At 44.0% G+C, this 21,639-nt stretch overlaps 1 pseudogene; it reads right to left on the minus strand.

Moving 5' to 3' along the window:
* Window positions 1-2,396: 2,396 nt before the first annotated feature.
* On the minus strand, window positions 2,397-20,554 carry LOC102728718 (D-dopachrome decarboxylase pseudogene; annotated as a pseudogene).
* Between the last annotated feature and the right edge of the window lie 1,085 nt (window positions 20,555-21,639).

Genomic DNA, 21,639 nt, shown 5'->3' on the forward strand with positions numbered 1-21,639 from the left:
ACCCACTACACTACCCATAATAATTGCAGCACTGGTAGTGGTCGCAGAAAGGGACGTGGCGCCTACTATGTGTCAGGCACTTTTCTAAGCACTTTGAATATTTAAATTCATTTACTTCTCACAACACCCTCGGGGTAAGACTATTAATATCCCCAATTAACAGATGAGAAAACCGAGGCAGAGAGGTTAAGGAACGAACCTGGGGCCAGGCAGCCAAGAAGCATCCCAGAAATATTTGTTGCTGTGGAGGTGTTGAACTAGTATGAATCGCTAACCATGTCACTTCTCATTTTCTCTCTCAATTAGAAAGGAGAAAGATGGTAAGTTTTCGGGACATAACTGAAATATAAAGGAGACCCACAGATAGAGAACAACTCACTTTGTGTTTGCTCCCCAAACTTCTGAAATGAATTCCCCATCATGATGGGAAAATTGGCGGCCTCATTAATTTCCGGGAGGGGATTTGAAGTCAGTTTGAAGAGGGAGCTGTGGAAGGGCTTATCCGCCCGCTCACTGAGGAGGCCTTGCCTGTTCCATCTAATTAACAATAAACCAGACGCCCCGACACAATCCGCTTCTACATCTGTAACACGCTGACAATCTAAAAATGCCAGCCTCCTCCTTGTGTGTCAGCTAAATGTCACTGGCGACATTTGATGCAATTCAGAGATGAAAGTAAATCCAATATTATCACTGACTAAATAACCACAGGCCCAATCAGGGGGCCCCAGACCCCAGAGCAGGCTGGGGAGAGGAGGCAGCACCCCAGGAAGGCAGGGGGGACAGCGCCTTCCCAGATGAACCAACCCCCAGCTGCCCACGGACTGGAAACTCCAACTCGCTGGCCCACCCTGCTTGGGAGGAGGAGGGCCTACAGCCCCCAAAGCCACCTGGTTAGGCCACAGGGGACTGTTTTCCTTCTCTGAGCTGCAGTTCCTTGCCTGTTAAGGGAGCAGGGCAAAGCGGTGTCTGTAGGGAAGGACTGGTGCTGTGCTGATGTTCAGCAATTCAGTCAACCCTGATTTACTGAGCAGCTCTGCGTGGCAGGCACAGGTCTAGACGCTGGGGACACAGCAATCTTTTAATCAGCCATCCTCTCTGCTAGACTGTCAGCAACATGAAGGTAAACACCAGCTCTCTCTTGCTCACCTTTGTATCCCACATAGGTGCTCAATCAGCATGTGTGAAATGAACGCAGGCGCCTGGGTGGCTCAGTCGTTAAGCGTCTGCCTTCGGCTCAGGTCATGATCTCAGGGTCCTGGGATCGAGCCCCGCATCGGGCTCTCTGCTCCGCGGGAAGCCTGCTTCTGCCTCTCCCACTCCCCTGCTTGTGTTCCCTCTCTCGCTGTGGGTCTCTCTCTGTCAAATAAATAAAATCTTTAAAAAAAAAAAAAGAGAAATGAACGCACGTGTGAATGACTAAGTCTACTTGTTTGGCCTCCCACTCGCTTGGGAGTGTCTCGGGAGGCTATGGTGTCTGCAAAGGCAGATATTAGGTATCAATTATCCCCTGGTGCCCAGTTCCCCGCAGAGCAATGACAACCTTGATGCACCAGTTCTCACCACACGGAACCCTTCTTGATGGCACCCAATACCAAAAACACCTTGACTGGAGGATCAAAATGAACATCACCAATGACAGGTGCCTCCTGATGTGTCCCTGAGAAGGACACAACATCCCTTATGCAGTGTCCCGGCCACCGGTGCAGCACCTGAGTCTCATTACAGAGGAACATCAGACAAACCCAAAATCAGAAACATTCTATTTAAAAAGGAGCCAGGGGCAGGGGCAGATTGAATCTCCAAAAATGTCATTGGCATAAAAAAAAAAGGAACGCTGAGGAACCAATCCAAGTTAAAGAAGACTAAAGGGATATGACAATTAAATACAATGTATGATCATCTACTGGAGGGAGAAAATGCTATAAAGCACGTTAATGGTCAACAGACAAAACTGGAATACAGTCAGAACTGATGAAATTATTAGTGTTAGTTTTCTATTGCTGCTGTAACAAATAATCACAAATTTAATGACTCAAAACCACAGATTTATTTAGGATGTGGACATCTTTGGGGGGAGCATTATTCCACTTACATAGTCAATAATTGATATGAGCATTTTATCAACAATAAAATTACTGAAATTGTTAGCTGTCTTGTGCTTATGTAAGAACATATACTTATCCTTCAAAAGTAAACACTGAAGTATTTGTTTGCTTATTTATGTAAGAGGAAGCTCTCTTCATTTATTTGACATGAGGGTGGGGGAAGAAGAGGACCGAGAGGTCACAGGCACCTCTGCATGAAGCTGGTATCCACCAGGCCCCCACTCTGCCAGGAGGCCCCTCTGGAAGGGGCGGACAGCTCACAGGTGTCCTGGACGCCCTCTGTGCCAATCAGAGAAAAGTCATGACCGTCCCTTTCTTGCCAGTCTACTAGGGCTCCACGGGGAAAACGCGCGTAATGATCCGATCCTGGCCCGGGTCCAGCTCCTTGTGAGGAACCCAGAAAGTCGCACGCTGTGGCCGCAGTTCTCCTCCGCGGTGCCCGCACACGGACGGAGGAGGTGAGCAGTTGCTCGCTGGGCACCGTGGAGCCGTTCGCCGCCAGGGCCAGACCCGGTGGCACCGTCATGTTCACGTGGTCCTCAGGTTTGCCCAGGATGGCTGCTCTGGCCGTGCCGAGCCGCTTCTCCAGTCCTGCGGGCACGCAGCCAGCGGCCAAGTGCGCGTCCAGCTCGACCCATGGCGAGTCTGGCGAGAAGCAACCGAAGCGGCCACAGCAACAGAGAAAGAACACACAGAGTCTACACTGAAGTATTTAGAGAGAAAGGGTCACGATGTATGCAACTTACTCTCAAGTGGATCAGAAATAATAATACACAGAGAGAAGGAGGGAGGGGGGAAATGATAAAACAAATGTGACAATTTACAATAGGTGCTTCTCGATAAAAAGGATATGGTATTCTTTCTACTATATTTGCAACTTTTCTGTAAATTTGAAGTAATTTCCAAATTAAGTACCTGTGTGTGCATGTGTGTGTGCGTGCGCGCGCGTGCATGCGTGCACTGGATTTTCAATAAGTGAGAATGCCAAGGAGCTGAGATAAGAGGTTTCCTGTGTCTTGGTTTCATCTCACCAAGTAGACTGAAGAGCTCCTCAGGAGCTCCCCACTGTAGGCAGAAGAAAACCCTATGTCCTCAACATGGCATTCAGGCTCCTTCATGACCTTCAGTCTCCTCTGGCAATCACACTTCCATCTTCCATCTATTCCTTTATCCATATGGGATTACTTAACATACCTCAAAACTGCATCATAATAGTTGTTCCTTTTATTAAGCACCTAGTGTATACTGGGTCCATCCTCATGTCATTTCATTTAATTCTTACAACAGAACTTCAAGTTAGGTATCAGTGTTTCCTATTACAAATGGTGAATCAAAGGCTCAGAGAGATTAAGTGACTTGCTTAAAGACATACAGCTAGAGTGATCTTTAAATTGTTAAATCATGTTTAAAGCCAGGTTCTTGGGGCACCTGGGTGGCTCTGTTGGTTAAGCGACTGCCTTTGGCTCAGGTCATGATCCCGGAGTTCTGGGATCCCACATCAGGCTCCCTGCTCAGCGGGGAGTCTGCTTCTCCCTCTGACCCTCTCACCTCTCATGCTCTCACTCTCTTTCTCTCAAATAAATAAATAAAATCTTAAAAAAATAAATAAAGCCAGTTTCTTTCCCATATACTATATTACCCCACCCTCTAAGTACTGATTCAGTGAACACTTCCTAAGCACCCACTCAGTGCTGGGCTCTATGCCAGGCACTGGGAGTACAATCAACCCCACCCCAATGTAATCAACCCCACCCCAACGTCCCAAAGTGTATTTGGCCAGAGAGACAGAGCCAGAGCTGAGGAGGAGCAAGGGGTTAGGGGTCAGAGTCAGTGGGTCTGGCTCCACGACCCTAGAAGCTGAGCCTGGAACCATAGCGGTGGTGCAAGTAAAAGGGGAAATCCTTCTCCCCGCCCTCAGATGATGGGGTCCTGGGTGAAGGGTCCGCGGACATTTTTTTTAAGTCAGGTCTCTGCTGCCCTCTAGTGGGATATGCAGAGATAACAGGAGGAAACAGAAGTGGCAGGTTTGGGCGGCGGGGTGGGGATCCACATTAACTCTGAACCTCTTCTTAGCCTTGGGACCCGTGAGATGGCTCCCAGGCTCGTAAATGGAGAGGTCTAGGTTTGAAACTGCAGTAGTGCGGGGGTCAATCTGCTTCACCAAGAGAGACACTCAACTTTTCTCAGGTCATATATTGGGCCCCAAAATTAACCCCAGATGGAGCTCTGCAAAGACTAAGCTGTGACGAAGGGCACAGACTGAGTTCTGACCTTGATTAGAGACTACAGCCACACTAGGACCCCACCAGACCTCTGCCGTTCTCCTCACTTGTTCCCCAGTTGTTAAACATCGCCATTACCAGAAAATAAATATATCCATTTACAATTAAATAAGTTGTATAGAAAAACAAAGGCGAAACATACATACTGAAAATGTATTACTTCCTAATTATTTCATGACATTCTGCTACTCTCTATGCTCTTGAAGTGATTTAAATCTATCTGTATAGCACAAATACTATATAATGGCATGTTACTGCACACCACTCCCCAACTCCACAACATATTCAGGGATATCACATTAGTAGCTTGAAATTAGCCATAGTGAGAGTATTTATATCACAGAAATCATCCACACTACAAAGTCAGGTTTGAGTTATTGTTTTGTTAATTGTTTAGACCAGGAATCAGCAAATCACAACCAACATGCTGTTTTTCTATGGTGAGCTGAGAATGATTTTTACATTTCAAAAATGTTGAAAAGACATAACAAAGGAGAAGGTGCAACAAAGGCCATATGACACTGACAAAGCCTTAAATACTTACCGTCAGTCCTTTGCAGAAAGAGTTTGCTGATCTCTGGTCTAGACATAAGAAAGTGAGGGGGAAATGTTAAGAATGCAGATTATAAACATGTCCAATCTGTAGCTGTTACATCATAAATCACACAGAATATTGAGGAAATATTTTTCAGCATTTGAAAATTATTATCTAATAAAGCAAAAGCAGCAAAAAAGTCATTCACATCATTGACAAATAAGTGAAATTCCATGTGAACTGGTGCAGCCACTCTGAAAACAGTATGGAGATTCCTCAAAAAGTTGAAAATAGAACTACCCTGTGACCCAGCAATTGCACTATTAGGTATTTACCCAAAGGATACAAAAATAGTGATTTGAAGGGACACATGCACCCCAATGTTTATAGCAGCATTATCAACAATCGCCAAATTATGGGAAGAGTCCAAATGTCCATCAACTGATGAATGGATGAAAAAAATGTGATACACACACACACACACACACACACACACACACACTGGAATATTATTTGGCCATCAAAAAGAATGAAATCTTGCCATTTGCAACAATGTGGATGGAGCTAGAAAGTATTACACTAAGCAAAATAAGTCAGTCAGAGAAAAACAAAAACCATATGATTTCACTCATATATGGAATTTAAGAAGCAAAACAGATGAACATAGTGGGGAAAGAGAGAGAGAGGCAAACCATAAGAGACTCTTAACTATAGAGAATAAACAGGGTTGCTGGAGGGGAGGTGGGTGGGGGATGGACTAAATGGGTGATGGGTATTAAAGAGGGTACTTGTTGTGATGAGCACTGGGTGTTATATATAAGTGATGAATCACTAAATTCTACTCCTGAAACCGATATTCGACTATATGTTAACTAACCGGAATTTAAATAAAAACTTGAAATTAAAAAAGGTGAAATTCCAAAATATGTAATGCTGAAGCTGAAAGAGATTTAAATTTAATGACTATAACTTATATGAGGTTTGAGAAACAGTTTTACAGAAGAACACATATCAGATTTAATGGTAATAAATTTATATGGGAAAAAAGCAGATTGGAATGCAACTCCATTTGTCAAATTATGGTTGAATCACAGCTATCAGTTACAGATATAAGTTTGGCAAAAATCAGTGGAAGTATTCTGTGAAAATCAATTGGCTAGGTAGAATTTATAATAAAGAATATTGTATATGTTATTACTGTAAATTGTGTTACTCATATCAGTAAAATGTGTAATGAACTTATGGATGTGTACATATGCACATATTTTTGGAGAGCTAGTTGTTAAAAATTTGCCAGCATACTGCTGCCCGGCAGCCTTCAAATACCCAAAGTGACAGCTCTATCCCTCGTTCCAAAAAGGCTGGGGTTGCCAGCGTCTACCAACACCCGCACCCCCACCCCAGGACCTTTTTCTAGGACTCCCACCTTTTAGAATCTGGAGGTTGGTTTGTCTTATTTTTGCTCTTACACATTCTTTCTCTGTCTTTTTGCCTCACTTTTCAAACTATCTCTTCAGTTTTGTCTCATAACCCCTCAATTGATATTTTCATTTATGCACTAGGATATTTAACATCCAAGAGCTTTTTTCTTTCCTAATCATTCTTTTAATGGCATCCTGTTCTTTAATGGATTCAATAGCTTCTCTTGATTCTTTGAAAATATTCATGATAATGTGTTGGATTTTTTTTAAGTTTTTATCTCCCTATCTAGTCTCTGTTTCTGCCACATGGCTTTTATCTGTTTGTTTTTTCATTTGTTTTATTTTGTTTTGTCTCTATCTTTTCTACTAGATGCTCTCCTTGGCTCTCAGATGGTCCTTTGCTGTCTCTCTGTGAGACATTACTAAAAGAACACACCTCTTTGATGAAATGGCTGATTTCCAGCTAGGGCAGAGAAAGTAGATGAGTCCAGAATATCTCTTTGTGACAGAAAGTGCTCAAAGAATGACATAATGATGGACACAAGAGCCAGCAGGAAGGGGATCCCAGTGGATAAATCTAGAAAGAACTGAGCATAATATGCACACACAGTATAACATATCGAGCATATTTCATAATATACATATGTATAGTAACAGACTATAACTCATTGATTGAAATAAAATCAAGGAAATCACATTCATATAACGTTATAAATAAACATATGGCAAGAAGGAAAAGCTCTTCCTTATACTAGAAAACCAACTAATAAATATAAAAAGGAATGGTGGCATTAACCCCCAGGGGCACCTGTGTGGCTCAGTCAGTTAAGTGTCCCACTCTTGGTTTTGGCTTAGGTCACGATTTCAGGGTTGTGAGATCCAGCTGGGTGTGGGGCTCCATGCTGGGCATGGAGCCTGCTTAAGATTCTCTCTTTCCCTCTCCCTCTGTCCCTCTCCTCCCCCCTTCATGGGCGCGTGCTCTCTCTGAAGAAAAAAAAAGAAAATTACCCCCAGATAACATCATGATAAGAATTGATTCAGGCAAGAATATTCAATGATTTGAAAACTGGTGGATGATAAATATTTATTAATTACAAAGGAAAAACAATAACTTTACACTGAAGACGCTTGGCAGGCACCTCGTTAAGCAGGTGATTAATGTTAACATCACTGGCAATGGGATAAACAGAGGTCACGTGGCTCCTGATACATGCACTAACACAACATCATTTGTGTGATAGTCCTGCCAACAATGCCTAACTCGGGAGGAAACATCAGACAGACTGAGGGACATTCTGCAAAATACCTGTCCTGTACTCTTGAAAAAATGTCAACGTCATAAAGGCAAAGAAAGACTGAGGAACTGCTTCAGATTAAAGGAGCCTAAAGAGGCATGACAACTAAATGCAGCACATGATCTGGGATTTTCTGCTCTAAAGGACATTATTGGCACAGTTGGCTAAATCTGAATAAGGTCTGTAGATATAATAGCCCTGAATCAATGTTAATTTCAATGTTAAAAAGAATGTCCTCGGTTTTGAGAAACACACACTGAATTATTCAGGGGCAAAGGGGCATCATGTTCAGTAAAAAAAATAGTATGTCCATATTAGGGGAATTTGGTGAAGAGTAAAAGGAATTCTTGCAAATTTTCTCTAAGTCTGAAATTAGACAAAAAAAAAAAAGTAAAAGTAAGAACTCAAAAGCTGATTGGGAGCTGTGTGCTCATAGGTCCCTTGTTGACAATGGGCCCAGGGGGAAGGGTGTCTGCTGGGGCTATTTCATTAGGCGGGGCCCCTCTTCCCCAGTTTCATCTTCCAGTCTCCTGCCTAAAGGTGTCTGCCTGGTTGCCAGCTGCCAGGAGTTGAATGTGGCAGGGAAAGGAGTGTTGTGGTGGGGACTCAATATTCACTTAAATCTCCTGTTTTCCCACCCTCAAGTGCCCCTCCCCCCAGGCCAGAGACCCTTTCCAAAGAATAAACCTCTAGTCCTCTGCCCAAGTTGGGGGAGGGGCTAGTGTGGCCTCAGGGGGAAGAAACTAGTGGGTCTAACTCCTCTCGGTTTTCAGCCCCATCTACTTCTTGAAGTGCCTGAGCCTTTTCGGGGTTCCCAAGGTAAATCCAGCGGCATGTATATGTTTACTGAGGCTTAAGATGCAGCTTTCCCTGTCTGTTGAGCTAAATGTCTGCACTCCCAGCTTCCAAACGCTGCTGTCGTCTCTCCTGTTCTCTTTGTCCTTGTGTCTTTAAATATTTTAATAAAATCTCCTGCTGTCGTTTTAGCGGAGTTTCAGGAAAGAGCGTGCGTGTCCAATCTGTCATCTTTAATTGGAAGTCCTTTGTTGTGTTCTCTAATCTTTCTATAATGACCACATATTTCTTGTGCAATTTTAAAATATACTTAAGCACATGAAAGAGTTAAATGTTGTGCAACCGTGTAAAACAATTTAAGAATGGGATGTTCATCAGATTTCTGACGGGAGGATAACCAAGCTCTGAGAAGGGGCTGTGTGGTGTAAGGAAAGTATCTGGAGATGCCGCTCATTGGCACTGTGCCATAAAGGCGAATAAATTCCTCTGCCAACTCGTTCTTAAGCTTCCATTACCACAACAGCAACTATTAAAAAGGGAAACACCTGGTGTGTGTTGGAAGGGTCCGCAGGGCGAAAGAGGCTATCAAAAGACTAAATTTCACCAAATTCTAGAGGCGGCAGGGACGCACGCACAGGCGGAGGCCCTCCTTGGGGCTGAGGCTCTGGAAAAGGCTACTCCGGGGGCTCGCTCAGAAAGGAGGTTAGAACCAGGCTTCTGTCCCCCGCACCAAGAGGAGGTCAGGATAGTTCTAGGTGTGAGTCAAGTCCAAGGCTCGGTGACAGACCCAGACCTTCTGCCAGACGCATGCAGAAAGCGAGTCCCCAGCGCGGGCATCACATCTGGACGCACCGGCGCTCACCTCCAGCTGCGTGCTCAGATGCGCCCCGGCCGGGGAAGGGTGGCTCCGCGAGGAGCGACCTTTCCATCTCCAGCCACACGGGGGCAGCAGAGGACAGGCGGAGAAAACCGAGAGGGTCTTGGGATGCGGGGGTGGGAGAGCGTACGAGACTGGGAGAAAGACCTAGAGAGGGATAGAAAGTACACACAAAAAAGAGATGGCAGGAAAATGAAGAGGGCGGGGAGACAGAGACCGACACTCAGCGAGCGAAAAAAGGAGGAAGCACTACTCACACTAAGAGATTCTTCACATGCGCCGGTGCCGCTGGCTCACCTGGTGATTTAGTGAACCCATTTCAGACATGAAGAAACAGGATGAGAAATGATATGGCTCACTAAGGTACAGAATTGGCACTAGAACTTGTACCGGCTGGAGTATTTAACTTCTCTATGCTTTGTGAGAGTTAAATGAGAGAACAAGCAAAGCGCTAGACTCGCATTGGGCACACGGTAAACAATAAATGCCAACAGTTAGTATTTGGTTTAGTGTTAAATCCTCACAACATGGAGAGGGGGCCCTTGGATTCTAGGTCTGTGGAGTGCTGCTGAAAACTATTTCCCCCATATTATAGTTGGGGAAACAGGCTCGGAAAGATTGCATGGCTTAGCACACGGATCTAGAGCCGGGGAATTGCAGAACCACGATTCAGAATCAGTTCGCTTGTCCCCTTCTTTTATCATGCCTGCTTCCTCGGCAGGGGACAAAAAGTGCCTGCTCAGCCCAAGCTGCCAAAATTTGGTTCCAACGTTTCCTGCTGAGCACAGCCTGGTGGCAGGCCCTGGGCTGGGGACGCAGTGGTGGGTCAGCGCCATGTTTTGTTCTCGAGCAGCTTACTGATGGAAGGAAAGGACTGAGCTGGACAATGGTGGGAGTTCTGTTGGATGTGCTCACCATCCCTGTCAGAGACAAAGAGAGAAGATCCTGGTCCTGCTTGCGCCCCACTCTTAGTTTCCAGACTTAGAGACAAACATCTGGGCAATGAGCACACCAAACAGATGGCACTGGAGAGCTGCACTTTGGAACGGGAGAAGGGCTGCACCTAGTCTCCAAAAGCCCGGTCTCCAATTAAAGCTGGGTCCCCCTAGATCAGGTACTTAACTTCCCTCCCCTTCCCCCACCCTCTTCATCTGCAAAATGGGGATAACAACAAACCTTTCTTCCTCAACAGGGCGAGCCAGGAGGATGGAATGAGGTGACCAATGCACAGGACCAGCCGGACACACAGGATACTCCAGGCAAGGAGATCTGTTACTATTTTTAAAAGAGAAATAATACTACTCTCAGAATTATTTCAAAGAGTGAAAGAAATGATGTGTGTTTCAGTGCCTGCAACACAGCAGATACTGAGGAAATGAGACTTAAATCAGATCTGCTGTCAGGCTTTGTAGAGTTGGAGGGCGACACGCCCTGATACGGTTGGTCTTTCAGCCAACAATAACTTGGAGACAAAGCCCCTCCCACCCCCAACTACACACCTCAAGAAGAACGCGTGCATGGGATGATGAGGCTTTTGTAGGAAAGTGAGCTTTGGGGCCTTCTGGTCAGCCCCTGCTGTGCCCACTGATAGTGATCTCGAACCACCTGTGTACCACCCTCACCGCTTGTCTCACTTCCAGCAGGGGACCCCAGACCCTGCATCACAGTCAGCTGTGACCCCAGCTTCCCCTTTCACCAGTTGTTAGTATCTTCCACCATCCTTCCCCCTGCCTTTCTGACCCTCTGAAAAGCGGGATCCTTCCTCCTGCCCAAAGCCACACCCCAGCTCTTCTTCCTCTTAGCCCCTTTCCACCAGCATTTAATCTTGCCCCCCACACCAGCAAGCTGCCCTCCTGCAGGCTTTGTTTCCTCCCATATTTCCAAATAAAGTCACATTCTGAGGTTCCAGATGTGAGTTTTGGGAGGATACTATGCAACATAGTACATTTAAAACCAGGAGATTTCACATAAATACCTGAATTACCACTTCTCTTTTAAGAAAACCACATGTGACCCCACACCACCCTGCACCCCAGGTCCCCACATGGTGATGAGTGGCCAGAGCTGAGAAGTGGGGAACACTGACACAGTCCCTTCTGAAGGTGTCTGACAACTACAAGAGCGGGCCAGGATTAAAGACAGCCCAGACACTCATCTTCCTCAAAACCAGTGGCGACTTTCTGTCAGAGGAAGAGGCAAAGTGGCACGTATATGCAAATTTTAGAGGGACAACTGCTCTCAACCCAAGCATTTTTCTCATTCACATTGCCTGCCTGGTCCTGGTCAGGATTTTCATCTGGAGGCTGGCTATACAGTAATGACATGTTTATGTGACTGTCACCCCCTGGATGCAGCAGTCACTCTCCATACCCCACGCACTGCCCTTGCTCTTACCCTTCCTGCCTACCTTCCACCTACCAGCAAATGCACTGCTTTATGGAAGGGCCTCCTCTGGCTACTGGAGCCCATTTCTCACCCCTACCCCACCCCCCCACACACTCACATGCAAATGCCAGCCTTCAACCACTGACCAACAGAAGTTGGGGTATAAACACCCCAGCTCCCTCACCCCATGGGCAGGATAACTCTAAAGCTCATGTGCTCCACTGGAGTTCGCAGAGAGTCTCTGTACAATGAAGCTCTAGCTGCTCACTGTGGTAACATGTTCAGTGACACACCCTCAGCTGGCTCACTGCCTGCCTGTCTCATTTCCCCTCTCCCTTGGGAACACCTGTCAGATAAGATATTTGCACAAGAGCACTTATCTCAGGGCTTCTGGAGGAACCTAAGTTTGAGGACAGAGATATGTCCTGTTTGCCTTATTCATCTCCCCACAGCACAGAGCACAGTAAATGAGTACATCATAAAGAGTACTTATTCGTTCACTTATTCAGCAATATGTAATCTCGCTCCACACGAGGCCCGGCCTGGGTTAGGTGCTGGATACAGTGATGAGAGGATCCACTATGTTTCCTGCCCTCCTGGGGCTTCCAATCCAGGAAAGACTGATTTTTAAGGAAACAGGGATTTCTGCCCACCTCCGCCCCCCTCACCAGAAGCCTACAGTTTGGCCCTGGGAAAACATAGAAATGTAAAAAAGGGGGGAAACAAAACAAGCTGGCAAAGAGTGAGAACTAAAATGAGTGGGCTGATCTTTCATTCACCTGGCAAATATCCACTGAGCATTTCTTCAGGCTCTCCTGGCAGAGGCACAAGCATGTCAACAGACAAGGGAGAAGACCAAGAGGTCAGTGTTCCTACAGGAACACAAAGACTGTGGCAGCACCAAAGAGGGGCTAACTCAGCCTGGCAGGGCCAGGAGGACTCCCTGGAGGTGTCACTTGAGCTGAGTCTTGAAGTACAGGAAGGCATTTGCAAGATCTGGAAAGGAAAGAGCATTCTAGACAAAAAAAAAAAAAAAAACTTCATGTAAAAAGGTAGGGAGGTGTGAAGATGGGTCAGCTTGGGGAACTGCAAGTGACTTGGTGTGGGTGGGACAAAGGAGAGGTCTCAGAAGGGAGGAGGAGTGGGCAGGGGCTGGAATATGAAGGAGCTTCTGTGCTAGTCTGAGGCATTCACACCTCATCGAGACTCAGTTTTCTCCTCAGTGGAATGAAAATGTTGAGGCTCTTATAAAGATAAAATGTATTAATGTAAGAGAAGATCTGGCATTTATACAACACCTGACATCTCATTGGCCCTTGGAGAGCAGTAATTACTTTATCCTGAGGATCAACTGTAGGAAGTTACTGCAGGATTTGAAACCATACAATGGCATGGTCAGCTTGGAGCCTTGGGAGATGCCAGTAAGGAGGTTGCTGTGGTCAAAAGAGGTCACCTGCATGGTTTCCAGGCATACCAATAGTTTTTTATGTCTCTCCACCTGAGAACTTTCTCTAGTATTGGAAAGAATCACATGAAAGGCAGGCCAGAAATGCAGAGGAGTTAATACCCCAGGAGCAACCCTCTCCCTAGAAGGATTGGGAGTCAGTGGATAAAACCTCCCACTACCTAGCCCGCTGTGGGACAATTCCAAGGAATGTGCACCACTGCCTCTCAAAGGGTCCCCGGTGGGATTGAGCTTTAAGTAATGCCAAGGGTAACCCACTCATTAGCATATCTTTTATAAGCTTTTCTACATTTCCTATCTCACTTCTGCACTCTCTCACCTCCTAAGTAAACTACTTACACCCAAATTCTTGTCTCAAGATCTACTCTTGAGGAAACCCAAACTAAGCAGGTGGTGACAGAAATGACCCTGGAAAGCAGACCTCAGGAGGAGATTCTAGAATTAAATTACCAGACAGCTAGATGGCAAAAAAAGAATCCCATTTCTGCTGGGAAGTGGGATGCTTTCACAGCAGCACAATTAATGACTCTAGCCTGTGATGGACTGGGCAGATATTAGAAGTGGACAGGGAACCAACCACCATTAATAGCTCTGCTCTTGAAAGCAATGGAAGCAGTGGAAATTATAAGGATTGTGGAGTTGATTAGGTTGTGCTACCTTGAAGAAAGAGGATTTGTCAGACTGTTAAGTTCACCATTGACTCAGGACACGTTGTGAAAACCAGAGGTCTCCATGGCACAATTTAAAGAGATATTCATCTCCTGCAGCAGGAGGGCAGACTGTGCTGAAAATCAGTCCCAGATTTGATTATAATCATGACTAAGTTACAAAAGAGACTGAATCCACAGCTCCAGTAAGTCCTGGGCTAAAGTCTGAGTCTTACTTGAGCAGAAGTGGGACCCTGAGACTTGGGATTCAGACTTGAGAACACATCTTTCTGAGCCTTGTAGGTTGGCACAAATTCCTCCCCTCCCCTCTTAGAGAAGAGTAGCATCCCATTGCCAGCACACCATGCAAAGTCCTCCCCAAGGCAAATGTCTTCCGAAGTAATAGTTGCCCTCCTGCCTCCCCCCACCCCACCCCACCACCCATGACATGTAGGTCAAAATCTGTGGTGTGATCTCAGCATGTTTTGATGGGTATGTAGTCCCTTACATGGGAGGTAACAGATTATTCATCATCAGAGCTATAGGAACTAACTAATACATACCAGAGGAACTAACTAATACATACCAGAGGAACTATTCTTATATATAAGAATGTATTTTGAGGGGCTGGGCCATGGTGCAAGAAGAATATAAGGCTGGATAAGAAGTAGTTATCGAAGTAGGTGTTCTTGTCACTTGAGACTTCACATCCTTGCAAGGATGTTCAAAGCTAGTCTTAACACATTGCTAGGGTGGTTCCTTGAAGCTTGGAGAAGACAGTAGCCTACAGTAAATGAGATAGAAATACCATAACTGCCTTGGCAGAGTATTACGGAAGAGGTCAGAAAGTTCAAAGAAGTGGGCATGCTTGAATGAATTTATGATGCAAGACCAGACAGCCACCAACGAAGTTCTGTAAGAGGGCTAGAGAACACATACTTCACTGTGCACTAGGAAATTACAAGGAATGCACTATAAAAAAGACTCAGTGGTGACTTTCCTCTATAAGCCAAGTTGATGGTAAAGATGCAGCTATGGAACTGGGCCACCTGGTGTCAATGGGAAGAAAGAATTCTGAACGGTCAGAGGTCAGGTAGTGGTACTTAAACATCAGAAGAAAGGAAGGTGAATGGGCAAAAAACTGGAATGGTAACCAGAGACCCTGACCCACAGGGTTATGTGGTGATGGCTAAAAGACCATAGTGTTTCCAGAGATGAGGCAGATGGGCAGCCATCTAGAGTGTTCACTTATGAACCAAAAACATATCAAGAGCATAGAAGCAGAAAACTGATAATCAGTTGACCTAATGGAAAATAATGATCCCTTGCCTAGTTTCTAGACTTGAGCCAGTTCTCAGATCCAGAGTCCATTAATTGAAGGAGAAGCCAGGTCCCCTTGAGGAAGAACCAAGAAATCCCACAGCAAGTATATACAATACATTTTACCCCCTGCCCCCCAAAAAACCCTATAACCGGTTACCAGACTAATTACATACTGAAGAAAAGGCAACACCCAAGTCTTGAGGGCTATTGAATAAAGTGCCTGAACTTCTTACCAGAAGACTCAACATGCCATCATGGCTCACTTGTTGGATTGAGGTTATATGTAGGTCAGATGATACATGGAGTTTTGGCCCAAGTCCATCTTACATGGAATCCATCCTGTGAGAAAAGGTCTAGTGAGAGCCCCTGAAACTGTCCCCTGTGCAGGACAAGAGAAAGAATCAGAAGCAGTGCTACAGCATGAGTAGAATGGCAGAGATTAGTGCCAGCATTGGTGAATTAAAGAATGCAAGGGTGGTGATTTTTACCATATCCCTCTCTAATTTATCATTATATTCCCTGCAAAAAATAGATCACGGTGGACAATGGTGGGCTACCAGAAACTTAACCAAATGGCAGATCCAGCCACAGCTGTTATGCCAGATATGGTATTTCACTAGAATCTATCAACACTCGGTATAGATTTATTGGTGCAGCAAATGTGTTCTTTTCAATCCCCATCTAAAAGGAAGATCAAAAGCAGTTCAGAGTTCCATTTCACATTCACCTAGGATGAACAGCAATACACATTGATCTTTTTGCCCCAGGGCTATGATTATCCTCCTTTCTGTCTCAGTGTAATCAAAGGAACATCGGTCATTTTGACATTTCCACAGAACATCATTATACCGGTTCACTAGACTAAACACATCATATTAATCAGATCTTGTGAGCAGAAGTACTCTGTATACCTTGGAAAGAAACATGTGTACCAGAGAGTAGGAGATTAATCCTACAAAGATTAAGGGGCCTGCCACATGAGTAACAACTTTTAGTAGTCTGATGGCATAGGGCATTATAGGACATCCCATCACCCCAAAGTAAAGGCTAAGTTATTGCACATTTTATCTCCCATAACTAAGAAAAAGGCACAGCCCTTGGTAGGTTCCTTGGACTTTAGATACAGCCCACACTTAGTGTTATAGTATTATAATCCATTTATTGAGTGACTTAGAAGGCTACCTATTTTAAGAGGGCTCTACAGCTGGTTTGGGTTGTTGTAAAAGCTGCCCAATAAACTCAGTGATGTTAGAGGTATCCATGGTAGATAGAAGACCATGTGGAATCTCTGACAAGCCCCCAAATAAGAGTTTCAGTGTAGACTTCTAGGATTCTGGAGGAATGCTATTCATATTTCTGTAGTAGAGAAGTATTTTCCATTCAAAGACAAGTTCCTGGCTTGCTATTAAGCCTTAGGAGAGACTGAACACCTGACGTAGAACATTAGATGACTATGAAACCAGAGATGCTTATCAAGATCCAGATATTATCAGATCTGCCAAACAATTCTATCATACAATGTAAATGGTACATTTCGTATTTGGGCCTTATAAGGTCCAGAAGATACAAATAGGGGACCCAAATTCGATGTCTCCTATCTCTGTAGCATCGTGGTCTCTCCATCAGTTTCACCTATGGCTTCTTAGGAAGTTTGCAACAAACAGCTGATAAAAGGAGAAAAACCTGGGCCTGGTTCATGGATGTGTAGACTCAAAATGTTTGACAAGTAGAAAATGGACTTCTACACTACAACCCATTTTCAGGTGACTCCATGACATAGGAGTAGAAGAAACCCACCCACTGGGGAGAACTTCAAGCCGTACATGTCATCAATTTTGTGTGGTAGGGACAAAGGTAAGGCTACATACAGACTCCTAGGAAATGGTAAAAGGCTTGTATGAATAGTCAGGGGCCTGGAGGGAAAAAAAAATAAAAGATCAAAAACAAAGAGGTTTGAAGAAGAGGCATTTAGATCAACCTATGGGAGTGGTCATGAAGTGTGAAGGTACTTGTGTCATATTTAATGCTCCTCAGAGATCCACCAGAGGAGGCACTGAATAACTAGGTCAATAGAATGACTCATCTAATGGGTGTTCATCAAACTCTATCTTTGGCCATCCCAGTGATTATACAATAGGCCCATGAACCATCTTGTCAGAGTGGCAAAGATGGATGCTATATATGGCTCAAAGTCATGGGCTCTCTCTTACCAAGGCTGTTCTAGTTATGACCACTCTTGAACAGCAATTTTGAATTTCTATAGGGTACTATATCCCACAAGTCAAAATACATGGGCCCAGGAGCCAAGAGCTGGAAGTAAGACTGGTTTCTTTGCCACCAATGCTATGACCTACTTGGGAATTTTGTACTTTAGCCTTCCCCACAACTTTAGTCTCTTATAGTTAGGGATTTTGAGTTCAGGGATGAAATGTTTTTATTAAGGGACCATAAGTGCTCCGATGAACCTAAAGCTATGACTGTCTTTTGGTCCTTTTGTATCCTTCATTCTTTGACCTCTGGGCAAAAAGGGATTTATATTGGCAGGAGTAACTAACCCTGATTATCATAAGGAAACAGAAGTGCTGCTCTATAATGGGAGCAGGAAGGAGTTTGTCCAGAATTTCATGCTTCCATGATAGGTGATAAAAAAACAAAACAAAGCAATTGCAGCAATCATGGCCTTACAAGAACAAGGTAACTAGGGACCAAGATCCCTTGGGGTTGGAAGTCTGGGTTATCCCCCAGAGCAAGGAATATAGACCAGCAGAAGTTCTGGATGAAGCTCAGCAAATGGGAAATCCTGAATGAATGGAAGATGATAAATTATAATTACAACCTCAAAGTCAACTGTAGTAGTGAGCACTGTAGTTTGTCCCACTAATCCTCCTGTTGTAAATCTTTTTTTAGGGATAATATACCTTGGAGAATCAGTGACAGAACAGAGTGGACTTAATGTGGTGACAGATTGGATCCCAGCACTGCAAAGGGAAACTGTAGCAAATTCTGCACATGCCTCACCTGTGTCCTTATGTTTTAAAAGCATCTCTTCTAAAAAGCATATGACCATATTTTTTCAATCCAATCTGATAATTTCTGCTTTTAACTGATGTGGTTAGTCCATTACATTTTGGTGATTTCTGATATGCTTGAATTAATTTTTGTGGGGGGCAGGGCTTCCTATATTTGCTACTTTGTTAATGCTTCTGTTTTCTCCTCTGTTGCCTTCTAATAGAGTATTTTTTATTCCTTTTTCTCTAATTGTTTTAAAATTATACACTCTTCTTCTATTCTTAGAGCTACCTTCAAATTTTTATTTATGGGGGGGGTCTTCTTTTAATTTAAATTCAATTAATTAACATATAGTGTATTGTTAGTTTCAGAGGTAGAGTTCAGTGATTCATCATCTTATATAATGCCCAGTGCTCATTCCATCCAGTGACCTCCATAATGCCCATCACCCAATTACCCCATCCTCCCACCTCCCTCCACTCCAGCAACCCTCAGTTTTTTTCCCATGATTAAGAGTCTCTTATGGTTTGTCTCCCTCTCTGATTTTGTCTTGTTTTATTTTTTCTGGGTTTGTTTCTTTTACTAACCAGAATCATGCTGCATACATTATTCTTTGATGTCCTTGTTGGAGATGTTCTTAGCCTAGCACACTCCTTTTTATCCATTATATATTCCACAGAATTAGTGTCATTATTTGGATTGCTTCATTCTGCTGTTATAATTATGCCCACTTTTGTGCACAAACTTGAGCACAGGGGCTGGAATTTGAGGGGAAGAGTGTCAGTTTGAGTCCTTGTCAGTCTGAGGTGAAGGGGTGTTGACTGGCATTGAGCAGGTAGCAGGCCGTGCATGCTGATTCAGGCAGGAGGGCAGCTGGACTGTGAGTTTGGGACCCACAGGCTGATAGCATTATGTGTGACGAGGATGTGGAAACTCTCTCTCTCCTTCTATTCTGAATGAAAGTCTTGCTGGATAGAGTATTCTTGGCCTTAGATTTTTTCCTTTTAGAACTTTGAATATACCATGCCGCTCCCTTCTGGCCTGCAAAGTTTCTGCTGAAAAACCCACTGATAGTCTTATGGTGTTTCCCTTGTATGTAACTGCTTTCCTTTCTCTTGCTGCTTTTAAAATTCTCTCTTTATCACTACTTTTGGCCATCTTATTTACTTTGTGTCTTGGTGCAGACCTCTTTGGGTTGGTTTTATTGGGGGCTCTCTGGACCTCCTGGATCTGGATTTTCTCTTTCCTTCCCCAGATTAAGGAATTTTTCAGCTATTTTTTCTTCAAATAAATCTTCTGCCCCCTTTTCTCAATCTTCTCCTTCTGGGATGCTATCATGCAGCTATTATGCTTGACAGTGTGGCTGAGTTCCCTGGGTCTATTCTCATTTTGCATATTTTTCCCCCTTTCATCTGCTCAGCTTGATTACTTTCCATTACTCTGTCCTCCAGGTTGCTGATCCGTTCTTCTACTTCCTCTTGTTTGCTATTTATTCCAGGTTGTCTATTTTTATTTTCCTTTAGTGAGTTCAATATTTCTAATCGGTTCTTTTTTAGGTCTCCTATCTCTTGGTGGAGGGTCTCATGGAGGTCCTGCACTTCTTTCTCAATTCTAGCGAGTATCTTTATGAGCATTACTTTAAATTAACTATCAGATATATTACTTATCTCCATTTTGTTTAGGTCTCTTGCTATGATTTTGTTCTGCTCTTTCATTTGGGACATATTCCTCTGTCTCCTCATTTTGTCTATTGCTGTGTCTGTTTCTATGTGTTAGGAAAGTCAGCTACATCTCCCACACTTGAAAGTAGTGGCTTTATGAAGAAGAGGTCCTGTAGTATCCCACAGTGCAGTGTCTCCTTTTCACCAGAAAATGGTGCTTCAGGGGTGTCTCCTATGTGTGTTGCTATAAGGGTGTCCTGTCGTTGTGGCGGAGCTGTGTTTGCCTTCAGTCCAGTCTGCGATGGCTCTCTGCCTGTTGTGGGCAGAGTATGGTGCCTGTGGTGTTAGTGGGCTGGTCCAGGGCTGTCTTGGGCTTGAGTTGAGTAAGATCAGGTGTTTGCCAGAGATGAAGTAGCACCAAACTATAGGGCACTTCCCTGTGTTGTCCCCTGAGAAGCTTTTATTGGTAGGTGGGGCCTTCAGTCAGACCAGCTGCCTGCCCCCAGCCCACTGCTAGGGTCACAGTCAGACTGGTGTGTGGTTATCTTCCCCTCTCCCTGGAGCAGCACTCACTTTGGAGCGGTGTTGGCCCTTGTCTGGGCTGCTTGCACATTGTCAGGCTTGTGGCACTGCTTTGATGGGATCTTGCCAAGAGCCATCGGAGGGTATGGATCTGCTGTGGCCTCTTGTCTACATTGGGCTGCGGAGAGTCCGATCTACCAGTCTTTGGGTCGCTTTCTGGATTATTCATGTTGATGTAGGTGTTCTCTAGGTGGCCATATGGCAAGAGGTGAGCCCAGGATCCTCCTATTCTGCCATCTTCCCAGCAGCCTCTGCTTACCTTCAAAATTTTAATACAGATACAGACCTAACAAAATCCAAAGTTAAAGACTATCTATTTTTAAGTTAAAGTATATCTTTACCCTCCTTTATATAAAACAATGACTTAGATCTTTATCTCCAATCACCCTCTCTCTATATATGTTAACATTTTATTTTTTTAAAGATTTCTTTATTTCTTTGGAAGAAAGAGAGAGCATGGGGGGGGGGCAGAGGAAGAGGGAGAAAGAAACGCAAGCAGACTCTGTGCTGAGTGCAGCACCTGACATGGGACTCAGTCTCAACCTTGAGATCATGACCTGAGCCAAAATCAAGAGTTGGATGCTTAACCACCCAGGCGCCCCAATCTTGCCCTTACTCTTGAATGCTGGTTTACCTGTGAATAAAATTTTAGTAGATACCTATTTTCTCTAGGTATTTTGACATTATAATACTACTGTCCGCCATCTTCTATTGTTGCTTTTGGTAAGTCTAAAGTTATTTTAATTGTTACCCTCTGTGGTTAATCTCTTTATTTGCTGTTATTTTTCAAATGTTATCTTTGATTTTAAGGTCCTTCAGTTTCACTCCAATGTTTATGCATACATTCAGTTCTGTTTATCCTTCTTGAGATATTTAGGCTCCTACACCTGAAGACTTCTGTCTTTGATAAATTCTGGAAAATTCTTATTCAAAATTGCTTTACATATTGTCTCTCTCTTCATTCTATTTTCATCTTCTGGAAATTTATTAGATTTTCTTTTATCCTCCATGTTTCTTAATCTGTATTCCATTTGTGTCTATGTTTACATTCTGGGTATTTTACTTGGATCTACCAGTTCACTAATTCTCTCTTCAACTGTTTCTAATCTGATATTTAGTCTGCTCACTGAGATTTTAATTTCAAAGATTATATTTCTCATTTCTCTAAGTTCTATCTGTTTTTTTTCCAAGACTGTTCTTTTGATTTCATAGTATCTTGTTCTTTTCTTTATGATGCTAAGCAGATCTGGGGGT

Source organism: Leptonychotes weddellii, chromosome 4, assembly GCF_054177405.1.
Source record: "Leptonychotes weddellii isolate Sample4059 chromosome 4, ASM5417740v2, whole genome shotgun sequence".
Classification (NCBI taxonomy): Eukaryota; Metazoa; Chordata; class Mammalia; order Carnivora; family Phocidae; genus Leptonychotes; species Leptonychotes weddellii.